The sequence below is a fragment of the Accipiter gentilis genome, chromosome 25 (assembly GCF_929443795.1).
Source record: "Accipiter gentilis chromosome 25, bAccGen1.1, whole genome shotgun sequence".
NCBI lineage: Eukaryota > Metazoa > Chordata > Aves > Accipitriformes > Accipitridae > Astur > Astur gentilis.
In genome coordinates this window covers 10,234,191-10,251,599 of record NC_064904.1, presented here as the reverse complement: position 1 = coordinate 10,251,599, position 17,409 = coordinate 10,234,191, and the positions used below count along the sequence as shown (strand labels likewise).

The window sequence follows — 17,409 nt, the reverse complement described above, 5'->3', positions numbered from 1 at the left end:
TTATCATCTTCTAATGTCATATAACTGACTGAAATACTTAAATCTGCATTCAGATCAGCAAAGCAACCTCATCCAAATTGCCCACAAAACATCAGGATTTCTATATGGTAAGTATGCTGTATAGGATGAGAATTTACCATTCTCTTAATTCATTAGCTTCACGAATCCACCCTCCTGCTTTCCTTCTTCTTTAATACAAAATTATATTCCAGATACGTTAATGTCTCTAAGCAATTCCTTCTACCTCCTAGATTGGCTCTCTTAGCCTGTGGTCTACTATCTTTCTTAAGGCAGGTTTTACAATTTTGAAGATAGTTCATTTATAACAGATGACAGCCATTTCTGTTCATTCTAGGATTTGATACAGTGCTAGTCCACATAGCTACTGTGTGCTACAAGGACTGCTATATCTCAAATAACATGCTTAGCCATTCCTGGGAGCCCTGAAATGGCTGCTTTGAACTTTGTAGACATGCTTCTATTCCTCAGCTTCCTCCCTATCTCTCTTTTTCAAACTCAAGAATCACAAAATATTCTGCAGGAATAAAAGGCCCAAAGGTGCACAGCCAACAAATTCCATGTAAAATATTATTTTATCCAACCTAGTAACAGTAACGATAGAAGATACATTTTCCTTTTGCTAGTGGAATGCAGTTAGAAGTTATTAGCCCTCAAAATTCTGGAGCAACATACTGTATCAAAGTGCAGATCCAACCTCCCCCATAAACAAATTTTCTCCTCTCAGAAACACTTTAATTCACAATTCTATTGAGCAACATAAACATGAATACTCAAATACAAGCCTTACGATTCACAAGAGGGAAGGTAAGAGAAAGCATCCCATACAGCAAAAAATACAGATAATGCAATAATGACAGTTGCTGTTTTGTTGGTCCACTATCTATCACTACAGTCTCTCATCAGTATCTGAATACTTTTGCTAGACTGATTGTGAATTTCTATTCTCCATCTTTTAATGCAGCCTACCTCATTATAATCCCCTTGACAGCACAGAAGTAAGAGATGGTCTTATTAGCTGCCAGAAATAAAAGATGTTTTAGCAGAAGAAAGCCTCTTTAAACAATATATTTCTTCAGGGAAATTCATCGAGGATGAAAGCAGTAACAGAGTAATTCTTCAGGAGTTAAGACATGAAATATAGAGTATTGTGTAAAGCACAGCTTTGCTAAAATCCATGTGGAAGACTGAAAACCACACTATGTGGCAGACTTCTGATAAGTTCTCAGGGCTATCCAGCAGTGTTCTTATGTAACAACCCTAAACAGGATATCTGTCAGTCCAATCACAAGTTCAGGCTAAATTTCTGAAGCTCCTTGAATTTTTGGGAAGATCAAGAATTCAAAACTAATCCTAACATTACCATTTGGATGATGAAATTTTAAGCCTCCTTGTTGCCACAAACTTATTAAAAGCTTATTAAAAGTATCTCTGGTATGTATGCACCTACAAGGGATCACCTAGAACTTGCATTTTGGAGTTTAATTGTTACTGCAGCAGATACTGCTATTTTTCCTCATTAGAATCAAATAGGTTCAAGAGTGATTTGGTTTAGTCTAGATCAGCACTTTCCAACACATTAAGCTTATTTGGAGCTGGATCATGTTTTTTGAGGGGTCATGCTGTTTACACAGTGTCCTGAAACATCTTTAAACTGCAAATTGCAATGTGAACAGACCATCATTTCCGGCTAATGAAAACTGCAGTTTTATGAGTCAGATATGGCACAAATTAATTGCAGTTTAAAATAAATGTCGGATCTTTGTTTTGGGTTTTCTCACTTCTGTATCTTTGCAGATGCAACATTTAGCAGGTATTCCTGCTAAAGCACAGCTTCCTCTTTTTATAAATGAAATCCAAGTATCACATGATTCCATGATCTGAAATTTAAATTAATTGTGGGGTATTTAAACTATAGTACCTTTTATAAGACTGAGAAATAAAGAAGATGGGCTAGTTTACATGATAGGTGGTATAAACAGGTGAAAAATTCCTTTTTCCCATAAGAATTACTGATCCTATGCTGTTGCCATTTAGCCGGTGAGTAAGTATAGTGTTGTTTGTTGAGAGAAACCATCCATCAGTTCCCGAAAGAGAGACACTACATTTCAGCAAAGAAAATAGCCCAGATTATCATCACCCTGCAACTGTCATACTACCTGGTAGAATGGGATGTTATGTCTCATTAGCACTATATTAATGACACCTGCTCTGAAACAGAATTTTCAATTTTCAGAGCTGATGGATATCCTTGCATTCTGGACAAGGTTGGGGTTACATGGGGATCATGGTGAGTTACATCCCCTACAAATATGTTTGTTTTTCATATTCCCTTCTAAGGGAAAAGCAGGTTGTTCAAAGTAAGGATCTAAAGCAATAGACATATTATGTGCTGGGCTGAAACGTGCATGCTAAAGCAATCAATATTTCCTCAGTCATTTAAGCAAGTAAACATTATTTTGGAACTTGTAGCTGATCAACTTCTGCATACCAGGAAGTGAGAATATTATGTCTAACTCACAACTAATCTTCCCTGCCCGTAAAGAATTGTAATACTCTATACTATTTCATTTTTATTCCTACTTTTGCTAAAGATTAGGAAAGACCAGTTAGAAAATGGTAAAAAGGCAGTTCTAAGAAGTAGCTTACATTCTCTGCCTTTAGAAACAAGACAGTTCTTTATGGTTTGGAAGGCCTATTTTCTCACATTAGCTAGCATGATATAAGGCTGTAAATGTCCCTTTTGTACCTTGAAGGGTCTGAAAAAGAGACTCATTTTCAAGTGAGTCAAATTTAACAATGCACAACAAATATACTTAGCAAAAAGCTGGCTAAATAGAGCTTAACAGGCATATGCATTTCTGCAAATCAATTTGGCATCTGGAGTCTGATTTTTCTATTTTGTCTTCCCTACATCTTCTTGAAGCAATTTTAGGAGAAATAACCAGAGAAACAGCATTGGCAACATATTGGAAAAATGCTGGTTACAGATGGTATAAAGAACATTATCTTGTTGAAAATCCATAAAGATTCAAAGCAAAAGAAAAAAAGAATGGGATCCAAAATAAGTTCATAAATTCTAAAAGCATTCCAGCTTAGTAGCTTTATTTCCAGAGTTAACTAAATACACTTGGATTTCAAAAGTAGAGATTGCTAACAGGTCATGTTCTTAGCAGTGCTGACCCAAGGTTAAGTATTTTTTGCTCCAAGCTATATTAGAGTCAATAGCTTCAACAGGGTGGTATTATATCCTCTAATTTTAATAATGTTCTCAGCTTGACACTATCAAATTCCTATGTGTTTCTTTTGAAAAAAGTAAAGTTTATGTTCCTCAAAAGTCACTGCATATGACATTTGCATATTTTTTTTTTTAAATAAAATATGCAAGGTTTACCGGAACACAAAATCTAACCTACAAGTGTCCAGAATGACCATCTCCCAGAAAAAAAAAAAGAGGTCTCCTCACAAACACACTCATTAACAACATTCATTTTCTGTGTACGCTGTGGTTTCTGTAGAGGTGTTTAGATGCTGATACAAATGTGAAATGAATGAAGACTGTGGGAATCTGTGCGTAGGTGTGCAATAGCCAGGCTGCTGAAAGTTGAGCGTGACTGATGTGCAGATAGCAGGCTATGCGTGGAGAATGATAAACATGGTGGGAGAAAAGATTAGAGCACACGTGAAAGGGAACTTGCTATATATTGCCTGAATTTTCAGCACACCCCCTCTCTCAAGGTTATCTCCCCTCCCCATATTTGATTACACTTGACAGAGTGATGAGTACTGCAGCCAGATGAGACACATTTATTTTGCTGAATAATCCCAGAGGACTTAGAAAGACAGAATAATCCCCTAGCCAGGGTACAACGTAGGTCTTCAGGATACAAGTTGGACATTTTTATTTTTTGTTTAGAAACGCAGGTTCAGAGCAGCTGAGGTTATTTCTAGACTGAGGTCAAATTCAGCAAATAGCTTTAGCCAGATCTTCAGTTTTTAAGAGATGACTTTATGTTTGTCCAAAAGTCCTGCTGCACCAATGTAAACCTTTTGCAGGGATAATCCTTCCTAAGGCTCCTGCTCCTAACGAGCCACTCCAGTCACCACGAGCTATGACTTTCCCCAAGGCTGTCCAAGAGAGATGTACACGGGCACTACAGGGCAAACACGAGGCCCTGGCTGGTGAGGACCTTGCCCTTGGGAGCCCCCGGCCCTGCCTACAGTGTTCCTCTGTAACTCAAAACCTCCAGGTTTTGAGTTAGTAAAGGAATGTCAATGCCCCCTTTCTTTCTCCCTCCCTGTTAAAGACTGGGGGTTGTGAAGTTTTGCAAAACTGCCATTGGACTGTCAGGGAAGGATCTTGAAGGCCATTGTCAAGCCCCACCTGTTATGTTGTGACTTAGTGATAGAAATTACTCCCTATACACAAGGGCTTGAGTAAGCTTCCTTCTCCAAAATCCCTGCTTCCATCACTCCATGAAGGGAGGGTGAGTGAGACCAATTAAAGACATTAATTTCACTATAATGGTTGGTCACTTCAATGAAAACATCTATAATCAAACACAAGTGGCCATTCCAATTTATTGTTTTAATGACATTTTTCCCATGGTATAGCAAAGAAAGATTTTAAAAAGACACATTTCCAAGCTCTGAATGTGATAATGGGAAGTAAATAAAATGCCTGAACACCACAAAATAGGCTCCTTTTAAAACTGTAAGATACCATTCAGACACACTATCAGTACTCTTACTGCAGCCTTGCTCTTAGAAATAACTTGGTTTGAAGAAAGTAAATCAAAAAAGGAAGTTTTTCATTTTTTCCCGTGGAAGCATAAATTACTTTGCAAATCAAAATATGTGCATATGTATGTACGTTTATATATATGTGTGTGTGTATACACTTACAAATTTAGTAAAAAATCCAAATGCCCAAGAATTTATCACAATCCATAGCAGTTTGTTTGAGAGAAAACTACAGTCTTTGTTTAAGAATAATGATTTATTTTGCATTGGATAGATTTCTATCTTCTAAACTTTGGTTATTTTATATATAGATTTGGGGTGATGAGACTATTTATGACAACAGTGATTTAAAACATGACGATGAAAGAAGGTGATGCTGAAAGAAGGTGACACTAATAGGCACTAAACTTTCCAAAACCTCTATTATCTTTCAGGTATTGTGATTGCTTTCAATGTATTACCCAGGATCACCTGGAGATGTACTCTGTCTTCATAGACACTTAGATAATACTTGTAGTTACCCAATAGTATTTCTGCGGCAATTGCTGTTACTCTTTCAAGCTGAGCTGTAATGTAATGGAGGAGTTAATCCTTATCCTCTTTGGTGCAATAAAAATTGGATGCTGTCCTCATAAAGTTATCAACAAATTAAGTTATACAACCAATGATCAGCTGAACAATGGTATCAGTCTTGCCCTAGACTTTTGCTTTTACCTTTGGAGCACCAACTTTTAGAAATAACTGCTTCATTGCACTCATTCCCTCACCCTTCTAAGACCTGCTCCTTTCACATTGAATGAGTTTTAAAATATCAAGTTCAAATCCCATAAAAGGGCAAGACCAAAGATTCCAGTCACATTACTGCTGAAATTCAAAGTGGAGCCTTGACTGTACTTCCTTTTCCTACTGCTGCTGAGGTTATTGTTAGCAATTATTTTACTGAGAGAAGAGGGAGGTGGAGAAAAAAAATGAGAAAGAATGAGTGGTTAGAGAGCAGTATTCTGCAAGATATACTTAGAATCAATCATATTACTGTTTTCTCAGCCAGGCTAGTGATCATAAATTCTGTATCTTTTCCCAAACTCAGTGTCTGTGCCAGCCATTCATTCTGAAATGCTTCATGTTTCCTGTACAGGAATTCACAATAGGATTATGGATTCAGGAGAAAGCTCTGCTCAAGGAGGGGCAGCGAGTGAAAGGAGACTTGTTTGGTACAGCACTGCATAGTGTGCGAAAGGAAAAGCAAGCCAAGAAGATGGAGAAATGGAAAAAGAGGTAGGAAAAAAGAGTTTATTTGTAGTTCACCATAGAAGTTTTGTTCAATGAGGAGTTTTCTCTGCCTTGCCTTACTTTCATTTGGAAACTGGAACTGGCATTTTGTTGGGCCAATTTGGAACTGACCACTAACACCTGGAAAAACATTTTTACACCTGGAAGAGCCAAAGGAAAAAGGGGTATACACACATGGCTGGGCAACATTTTGTCTCTCTAACCTCTCAGCTGGAAGTGTGGCAGTGGCTAAAGCAAAATCTGCAAATGAAGTCATGTTTCCTCTCCTCTCATGTCAGCTCACTGGAAAAAAGTGATGTTTCTCATAAGAAATGCACTGTTCTTCCTCCCTTCCCTATACATGTCTTGGAGGTCCTGGCATATAACGGTTGCCCATTTGCATTTGGCTTGAACTCACCAGTCTGCTTTTAAAATATAATGGAGCCTGAGAGGAAGAATTTGTTAGTCAAAAGATCTTAACATGGCAAAAGTAGTTACAGAGCTATGCAGTGGCCCTCCTGGTCTGAAAAAAACCCACAATAAAGAGCAGCCAAATATTTACTATGCCACCAATGGTTAAAGAAAATTGGAACACAAGCAGGGATGTGGTTACAAGGTCCTGTGGCTACAGGAGCCATTCTACTACTGAAGCCACCAGGAGTCGTGAGCTAAGAAACCTCTGCTCTACAGCTGTATCTTGCAGCTGTTAAAAGCAACAAGTGCTGGACTTCCGCATCTTCTGATGAGTTTTGAATTCACTGTCAGTCCAGAGGCATTAATCATGGCTTTTTAAGAGGCAAGGTGTTTTTTTCTGGTGAAAGGAAGATGCTGTTGTTAGGAGTTTGCCTCTAGGATGCTGGGAAGATCTGCTTCCTTGAACACCAAGGTCTTGCACATTGGTCAATGTTCAAAACTCAGTGGGAGCAATAAACCCAAATCTCTGGACAGCTGATGAACAGCAACTGTAATGTGAAGCTCCTGAGCATGCCCACACTGTCTGGGATGCATGTAGGATCTCAACAGCAGCAGTGCAATAACTTAATGTAACCAGTTATCCTTCCCTTTCCCCTGACAACTTTTTTTTCAAGTCAAGGCATGGAGGTGTGGCTAACGATTGACCATGTCCCCAGCTCAGGCTGGCATGCTAACGATGCAGAGCATGGATGATAACACAGTTCACAGCTGTCTTCACATTAGAGATGAAAGGTCCAGTCTTTTGGACCAGCCAAATCAGGATAAGCCAAAACCTGACTACTCAGAGTAATTTCCAATTCATAAATACATCAGAGACCTCTCCCTATCCAAAAGCATCCTTGGGCAAAAGACAATTTAAAGTAGAATGTTTCAAAATGCAGGGCTAAATTTAAAGAATCATTTCTTCTCTGCAGCGCAGTACTGCAGACACGATTGACTACTAGACCATGATGTACATATTTGTGTTGGGCTTTACACAGGCAGAATTCTAACAAAAACATTTAAATAGTTTAAATGGTGACATCACTAAAACTCCAAAAGTGTGTATGGCTTTATATATTAAATATATAGACACATGTGGATGATTTTATAACCATAGTTACGTGTCTTTATAATTGCAATGGTTTGTGTACACTCAAAAATGTAATGCTTAAAAAATTTTCTCCCAAAATATCAAAGGAAAAACAAAATACTTGGTTTTTCACATTTGTGTGATCCCTCTGGGGCACTTCCTACATTCCTTTCTCAGGGCTGGAGCTCTAGAAGTAGCATACAACCACCAGAGTGAAGGACAGTAACAGGTACTGCACTTTGATTGTAATCGGAGCCTTGTCCCCTCTTAAGGGAATTCAGTGGGTGTTTCAATCGAAAGATTTTGGCTCTACCCAGTTTTCTACTTGTATTCACAAATACTGACTCAGTCCCTTTCAATCTCAAGTATACATGACTAACTAGTAATTTCTTGCATTTGTGACATACCATAACCCTCCCTGATGCTCTTAAAGTTTGTGACTACACAGAAAGGCACTGGGAAGTTGATAGCGAATGAACCTTGGTAAGTTGGTCTGCAATTGCTTGACTTTGCTCTGCAAGTTTATGCTCTCACAGCAACATGGACAGTATATCATTCTATGCTGGCTTCATTAAAAGAAAACGATCCTGTCTTTCAGTTAAAAAAAAAAAAAGAAAAGCTGTAACTGTTGAAGCAGTATGCACCTAATAAGCTACTTCTAAATCTGGCTCTATCATTTCAGTCTGTGGAGTAGCAGAACAGAGCTTGCAGAATCCTTCTCAAGTAAGTATTGCTTTCTCTTAACAGCATGTTGGTTTTTTTCATTTAAAATGTATTACAGGTAGTAAAGAAGTCTTCAGCATTGAATTAGTGGTGCTGCAATATGACAACTGAATGCCTGCTTTAAACATGAATTAACATGCTCTGTTGTTTCTTTTGGCAGACATTACTGTCTTAAAAAGGAAATATTTAATACATTAAGGTACAAGACAGCAAATTATATGGATGAAGCTTCCCAAAGCTACAGTGCTAGAAAGCTAATGGAATGACTTATAATTGACTGTCACGATAGGGTTTTTAAAAATAAATTACTATCTTTTATTTGCATAATACACATCATGGAACATGTCTATTTGATCTCATCAGAGATGGAATATGTATTCTGAATATGCTACTGGCCATTAAGTATGAAATTAACAAAATCATTTCTATCCTCAAGAAAGGAAAAAGTCAGATAGTGGCATTAATATTATTAATAAAGTTAATATGTACAGATTAAACCTACTACAGGTTTGTATTAAATGCTGAAGGAAAATATTTGTAATGGATGACTTTGTATAATTATACAAAGCATTAGTCATTCATCATTAAACCCAGCAGAGTATAGATGAAATAACTGTTTGTATGAAAAACAACATAAATATGTGCCATTTGCCAAAACAAACAGCACATACTGTAGCATGCTTTCTGCATGAGTATTTAAACATCTCTGATGAACATGTCTCTTTAATATAATGAAATGGGGTGGGACTATGGGAGTTGAAGGAAAAAAAAATAGCAATATTTTGCTTGATGTTTAAATTGCAACTGTTGTAGCAGAAAGGAGTTAGGAACAGGCAACCCACAGGGCTACCTTTACATTTAGTGTCAAACACACACATATCCACATCCAAACAAACATTGTTTTTCTCATTTAGTCCTAGCTGCTTAGCACCAATTCTCATGACATGCAACTCTGATTGCAAACATGCAGGTTTACAGCACTCAGCAAAACTAAATTGTGGCTGCATCTGAGAGATTACAGCTCTGGTACTAATAACCTGAAAGCTTTTAACATAGACATGTCTTATACCTCCAAATAATATTATTTATCATCATTTTTTATGTAGGGAAAAATGTGCTGCAAAAAATTAAATTGTTAACTTTCACAGAAAACTACATAAATACTTTCCTCCTTCTCAAGTTACCCATCCCCCAGCACCCCATGACAACAGAAGTCAAGAAACTACCACTTATTTCTCCCAGTTATTTTCAAAGTATTCATAACAACAAATTTAAAGGCATACTGCCAAGCCAACTCATTTATATGCAGGCAACCTTTTTTAAGCAAACTTTTCCAGGACATATTGAAGCATAGAACTAGAACAACCATTTCCTTATTTACTCTGTAATAGGAATAGAAAGTCCTTGACAGATTATGGATATGGAGACATAAAGAATGAAAGCAGAGATAACAAAATTATTGTATTGCAGTTATAGTGAACAATAATATATACTTCCTTTTGCAAGCAACACTAAGCTTGCTAGGGCCAGCTCTGAACAGCCTGAGAAATTAGAAGCCAGTAAAGGAGACGTTTAGCCTGACATCCCGCAGCCCTTCCCAAAATCTCAGGAAAACACAGGATAGTTATAACAAGACCAGTAAATAGTAAAACTTATGGTACCATCCCCACAAAGAAGATCAGTGACTAGTAACACCACTAACAAGCTTTGATAATTTCCACAGCTATTACTACTATTCAGCAACAAGATGAAGCAATCATTGGTAACTATTTCTGAGACAGATTAGGAGGGTGAGGAGGAGGAAGAGGGCTGAATTTGTGAGGCCTCCAAGGGAAATGGTGACTTCATGATCAAGGAGGCGGCATTGCCTAGATGAAAAGGCTCATCCCTTCCTTATCTGTTGTGATTTCCTAATCCTCCAAAAGAATGATCCTAATGAAATCCCGCAAACCTAGTACAGGTCAATTGTTTTTATGAAAGTCAAAGCCTCCAGGATTTGACCCACTACAAAAAACTGTGAATTTTTGTAATATGCTCTTGAACAACTCAGTCTAGCACAGAATTTACTGATCTGAATAAGCTCACCAGACAGGGCGGGGAAAGAAGAGGATATCATAGCAACATCTTACTCCTTCGTGGTTTATAGATTTGACAGAGACTTTCCTCCCAGTCTTACAATTTCCTGTTTAATGTTTAGTTAGTAGAATTACATATTCCTGCAAATGTAAAAAAGATCACAAGAAAAATGCTGCTGTACTGAAAGATCTCTTCAATACTCCTGGAAGGATCACTGGGATGGACTTTGGGTAGCTTTAATTCACCAGTAAGGTGGTATCACATCAAAAAGGGACATTATATGGCTTCAGAGACAGCAAAGCCTTGCAGACTGTGGCACCCAGCATCAAACTAGGAATTGATTTAAGTAAAAGAAATTAAATTGGTATAGAAAATAAAATGAATTTTAAAATAAAATGAATTTTAAAATAAAGCAGAATTCAGTGTGTGGGAAATATTTTCATTCCACCTGAAGAAAAAGGAAGTATATTTTTATTCCATGTCTGATTTTGCATGAGAAATTAGTTCCATTCTTCCACTCACTTTTCCTCTCAACTGTCTTAAATTCTTACACCTTTTCCTTCTCTTTTGCCAAATAACAATAATAAAAATAACAACAATAACAATAACAATAATAATAATAACAATAATAATAGGATGTTGGGGCTGGGAAATAGGAAGAGAAAAAAAGGGAGAGTAAAAAGAGGAAAATGGTATACCTGATTTGGAAAGCCACATGACACTGCCATCCTACCTTAACCAAGGACACATTTAAGAATAGGCTCAAAGGATTTGACACTTTCCTAAAAACATACATGTTCAAGGAGCAGTGGAAGAAACTAAGACTCATTATCTGTGTATTCTCAGATGGATCAATTATTTTGCTCTCTTTTCACCAAGCGACTACAAAGTGAACTGGAGACACAGAATCAAATGCTAGTGTAATGCAGATGACCTACAACTCTACCCATCCTACAGCACGGCTACAAAGAAGGTACAACGTGTGAAAAAGAGCTCATGGAGCAGCTGGCTAAAGCAGAAGCTGAGCAAGAAAAAGATGATATTGGCAGAGGACAGAAAGCATTTTGAGGACTCATTCACAGTCAAGGTATGCAGCTGCAGTTGTAACTAAACACTAATCTGATAAAGTAACTGTTATTCACAGATGCTATTATCTTCCATTAGCTAGGAAACTCAGTCTCTCTTGGATGAGGGCAACAATCTCTCAGGCAGGTGATATCACAAGCTTTTAGAGCTAAAGAAGTTCCAACATGGAGAAAATGCTATAGTGTATATGCTCTGAAGCTCGGCCTAACTAGACCTCAAATCTGTTCCCTAGCTGTAGATCAGCCTCCATATCATTTTGTATTCCTCTCTTCAAAGCAGTCCATTGTCTGAACTGTGGATTTAAAAAAAGATCACTTAAAACCCTTGAAAAAAGATCACAGTCTGCAGCTTCATTTCTCTGGCTTTTCTCAGCAAGAGTAAAATTTCTCTTCATGAGATAATGAAAGGGAAAAATTCCTTTGGGAATTAAGGGTAACCAAATATAATTGTCTAATGCCACAAGTGCCTGGTACATTTCTCTGAGCAGCTTTAAAAATATACACAGCAACATGTGTCCACAGTGCAATTTTCTATTGCTAGGGAGCAGACGACACAACAGACAACAGCTCAAAACCAATAACTAATTTGGCTGCTTGCACAGTAATGGAAGGTGCTCTGACAGTATGATACTGAATGCAGTAAGGACCTGTGTCAAATGGAAGGACTCTTTTGTTGTACTGTGATAAAAATAATTTTTAAATTGGTATATTAAAACATTTTGTTCTTACATTCTTCTCTTCCTTAATTTTTAATTCATTTTTAAAGCTATAAATATAGCTTGCATGTTAAATGGGTGGCTGGTTCTAGTTTTACTGCAGCTGCATCATTCGTCAGATAATAGTGACTCTGTTTTCAGGGTGGTGCAGGATTTATGCTAAAAAACATCTCCTCCAATGTTCAACACTTCTTACAGGCTTACCACAGCTCTGCCTAGTATACAGCTATAAATTAAATGAATCCGACTTGTGACTGTTGGCAAGAAAGATGGCACTGCAATTTGTTGCATTGTGCTTGGTCACTCTGTAGTTGTAAGACAGAAAAATGTTCTCGTCATCATGATGGAGAAGTAGTCTAATGAGAATTAAGAGAAATTTAGATCCTTTAGAACTTCAGGTTTAGATTCAAGGTTGTATGCACATACTGTCCACCATACAGATTCCTGCATAGAAGCATGAGTTTCTTAAATGTCTCTAGTCTGTAAGACACCACAGTACCTTTTCACATCCCTGTCATGCCAATAAAACCTATCATTTGTTAAGAACCCAGAATGACTTAATGGTGGCATCACAGGTCCAATTTTCTGTTTGTCATTACATGACACAGAGCTACCAACAATTGATAGAGAAAGGAAAAACTCATTTTAATATTTTTATCTTGTTCCCATTCATTCCACTGGTCCTGAACACAGCTGGATCTTACAGAGTTAAAGAAAATATCTGCTGGAATTTTCCTTAGAACTGCAAGACTTTCAGGCAGAACCTAGTGAGGCAAAATGACTACAGGCAATGCTGGCTGCATCTATTGTCCATTAGAAATAATTTGTTCTAAAAAGAAAAAAAAAGATGGGGAAGGTAATATTTAGTGAAATGGAATTTTTGCTGTGTGACACCTAGCATCCTAGAAATAGACATTATTCCCATTAATTTGGAAATGCAACACACTTTCTGGAGAATAACTTAATAAAAGAACGCTGAGAAGACTTTAAGCCAACAATGTCTTGCTGAAGAAACTGGGTGAGACAACCTTGTATTAAAAGCAAATTAACATTCAGCAACCATTACAGAAAAAAAAAAAAAAAAAAGTAACTACCTGCTAAATGAAACCCAGAGAGAAACATCTGTTTTATTTAAAGGGATAAACTTAATTGTAAAACAGAAAGGTCCCATAAAACACTCCAAAATGAACTGCATTAAGTGCAAAGAGAAGTGGATAAGATGCAATAAAATTTTCGTTAAAGGCAGGAGGGAAAAGTATATCTGAACAAGAATGGGTACTGGAAGAGTTGGGATATAGCTATTTTGTGAGTGGACTATGTGCTGAAGGACTTGCATATCTGTAGGGCAAACTGAGAACTTTGAAATGAATTGCAATTCCTACCAGCTGTGGTGGGTTTGGCTCTGGTGCTCAGGCAGTATTTCCGAAAGGCTGACTGAGAACTAGAAACAAAATTACTTGTAGGAATTAAACTCCATTATAATGGAAAAACTCACCCTTTGCTGCAACAAGAACAGCACAGAGAACAGTGTAATTATTGATCCAAAATCTTGGAGTCTACTCACTGACTACAAAAGGCTCTGGAACCAACTTAACTGGAATTAAAATAAACTCCAATATTGTTTAAAATCAGATTTACACTCTTTGTTTCACTAATAACCTAAAATTTTCTTATGAATTTCAAAACATGGAAAACATTTAGACTTATTTTTTAATGTAGGTAATCTGCTGAATATATTATTGTTAATGTATCAAAAGGCATAATTTTAGATATACAAAAACTTTGCACACTTCTTTAGTTCTAAAACTGTTGAATGTTGTCTGCTTTGACCCAAAAATGATCATATCTTCCAGAGTTCTACACCAAGAAACTTCCAGTTGTCATAACAACCTATTGCAGCAAATATAAGATAGCTTGTATTTGCTTTTGATACTATTAGCAAAAATTAAAATCTCCTGAAGTTAAAAAAAACCAGGGATATTATTTAAAAGGATGGAGGAATTAATATATTAATTTTTTTTTTCACAGAACTAAGCTTTTAATGTTAAATCTTTAGACAGTGGTCTGTAGTCATTTCATTGCATTAAGTCATGTCTGCAGGTAAATCTGTTATGCTCCATTTTTATATAAAATATGCAGGTTTCTAATAATGTCTGTGTAAAATGACACTCAGAATCTAAATAAGCCTAAATTAACCTTTAGAAAAATCTTCACGTGTTTTCCTAAGTAACTAGTTTACTAGACAAGTCCCTGAATGCTTCAGTCTTGTCAAACGAAATACTGAATCATTATGAAAGTCCAATTTAAGCTGTGATCTTAGCTATCATTCTGTTATAAATGCTTCAGATTCAGCAGTCAGTTTATCAGGAAAGGATCAGTATTGCTCTGTTTATATTCTTATGTTAATACTAAAATAGAATAGAACATCTTAGCCATTGCACTACACAGAGTTACAAACCTGATCCATATGAGTCCCTAGAAATGGTCCTCTTATGAATTATCGCTATGTGGGTCTTGATAGTACCTAGAGATATCATCTTGATCATGGTCTCATTATGCAAGATTGTGTACCAATGCATAGAAAAGGACAGTCCTCTCCTAATTTTTAAGGACAGTTAATGGTGGCTACAGAAGAAAGTGCAGGTGTTCACCAAAGGTCAACTAACAAGGTAATGGCAGAGCTGCTAACAAAGGACATGTTATTTACAGTGAAGTCTGTCACTTAGGTCACACAGTTTTCAATTGATTTGCACAGGGATACTGTATTATTCCAAGAATTGTGCCCACCATTTCTAAAGTAGGGCAAAATTAATGCATCGGGTTTTCTCTTCAGATTATTTTAATGTTAGTATTACAGTTTTAGAAGAACTTAGAAATCAGGCATACATCCACCTAGCACAGGCATGTTGTAGCAAGAAATAACAGAATAATTTGAGCTCTCTGAAGTTATCTGTTCCAAGAGTACAGCCCAGACTACTGCAGCAATGCATTGCTATTCACAGACATTCCTGCTTGCACTAGAACGAGAAATTCTCTTTGTCAGCAATGTCTTCAAAGAGATTTAGATATATAAGGCAAAATAATTTTAACACTTCTAAAAGTCACTTAACATATGGAAAATAAATAATGAACATCTAATCATTATAAAAGAGTTAAAATTCTCAAACATCCAGATTCTTAAGCATATTTTGGTTTAATATTCAGCTTCTCTATTTGTACCTGTGACTAGTGGAAATAATTTCTGTGATTCAGGCAGTCTCTAGAGAATATTTTGGTGAATTTATTCAGACAGACCACTCAATAGTTATTGTTACTCTAAACTTTGATAACATCTATTCCAGTCAAGATCTAGAGATATTAATGGGGAAAGATCTATATCATTCAGGTTAGAAGACTTATTTGACATTTTGCAGCTGTGGCTTAATTTTTCTGTCTTAATATTTTGATATGTCTATGTCATATGTCTAAAGTCATTAGGCAGAATATGTCTAAAGTCATTAGGCAGAAATCATCTGAAGAAAGAGAAGTAGCAGCGTAAGCAGGATACAAACCCCACAAGTGTTATATACCTTACCTAGGTTACCTATACCCTACAACCTGATATTTTTCAAATTTTTTTTTAAATTATATTTGACTGCTATACAGATGACATATTTCAGAACAAATGGGCTCATTCCTGACAATAGAAGAGAATTATATGAGCCATTTTTGTTGAATGTACCACAGACTTCTGTCAGATTCACACCTTAACATTTGCACATATGCAATGGATGGCTGAATTTGTGCTTATAGTTAACATAGCTTTGTTGATGCACAAATGAGCCCAATCCCTCATGCATAAAAAAGCTCTTCTCCAAATATGTACAAGCCATTACAGATTCTGGCTCAACAATGAGGCTTGCTCTGTTTCTGAAACAGACGTATTAATAAAGTCCATTAAAACTGCAGAACTCACACTTTGCCAAGTTCTAATGGATCCTGGAAGGCAAAAGATCTGACATGCATTAGCATAGACCCTACCTATTTGGCAAATCCTGTTTGCTTCAATGAGTAACCATAAATTTGCAGAAGTCCATATTAAGTCATACTGATAAAGCCCTAAATTCTGGCTTTACAAGAAGAGAGCAGTGCTGTATTGTTCCCTGACTGCATTGAAAAGGTCAGGAAAATCTTTATGTTGGCAGTAGAAAGCATTCACCAGCCCTTTAAACTGTCACCATTCGCATTCAAGTGAGAGAGGAATAAATTCATGTAAAATAAGACAGTGTGGACAGGATTTATGCATTTTAAGCCACATTGTCTCTGTGATCAGGATAATGTTTACAACATGCAATGGAATGGCACAGTCCCACAGAAAATATGGAAGCATTTCAGAAAGTCATTCCAGTAAAAGCAATTGGTTTCTGATGTATTAAAAGGATCTTGTCCTCCTGTTATTTGCAAAATTAATGCACTTACTATGTTAATTTGAGAGATTTGCAACACTTCAGCAGCTTTTATGAACTGCAGTTTAAATGAGTCCTGGAATTACCAACGTGGAGACAATAAATTCTGTGAGGTGGACAAAGTGACTTGTAATGAGGGACCTAAATACAATGTCCTTTTCAAAAGCTCATGGAACTACATTTGAACCCAACCTGCCACTGACCTGTCAGCTATGTATGATACGTTCAAATGTTCTCTTCGCTGACTTTTTCCCCTTTCTTGCCACCTTCTTCTACTCCTCAATCCCTTCCAGGGATCCTCCTCATGTCACCCTGCCCAGTGTTCAAGGGAGGTCACTAGGATTTCTGCTTGTTATTTGCTTCTCTTTTCTTTCTCCACCTGCTGCATTTCATCAGTCAGAAAGCCATGGTGGTGGCAATGACAGTGATGTAAACAGAGTCTGACTCCCACCAGACAAAAAGGGTTAAATGACTTGCTTTCACCCTTATGCTAAAGTAAGGAGATGCAAAAAAACCCTTTTGAGTTTATCAGACAGTTCATTCTCTGGTCAGTTCCTGTGGCAGCACATCATCAGGACACTCCAAAACTTCACGCTGATTATAAAGTCAGAGCATAGCCCTTAACCTCACTTAAACTAGCCTTTAGGTTCCCGCATATACAAAGCAAAAATAGAAATTCTGCACTTCACAGTTCAGACTTGCCTGTCTATAAAGACACTAAAGAATGAGAAGAGTTTCACATGCAAGGTACTGGAAGAACCCATCATTACTACTCCAGACTTATTTAC

At 36.9% G+C, this 17,409-nt stretch overlaps 1 protein-coding gene across 1 annotated transcript in view; it reads right to left on the bottom strand.

The window, feature by feature from the left end:
• Nucleotides 1-17,409, bottom strand: part of WDR25 (WD repeat domain 25) — a 736,496-nt gene that overhangs the window by 474,618 nt on the left and 244,469 nt on the right. The gene's annotated exons all lie outside the window — the stretch shown is intronic.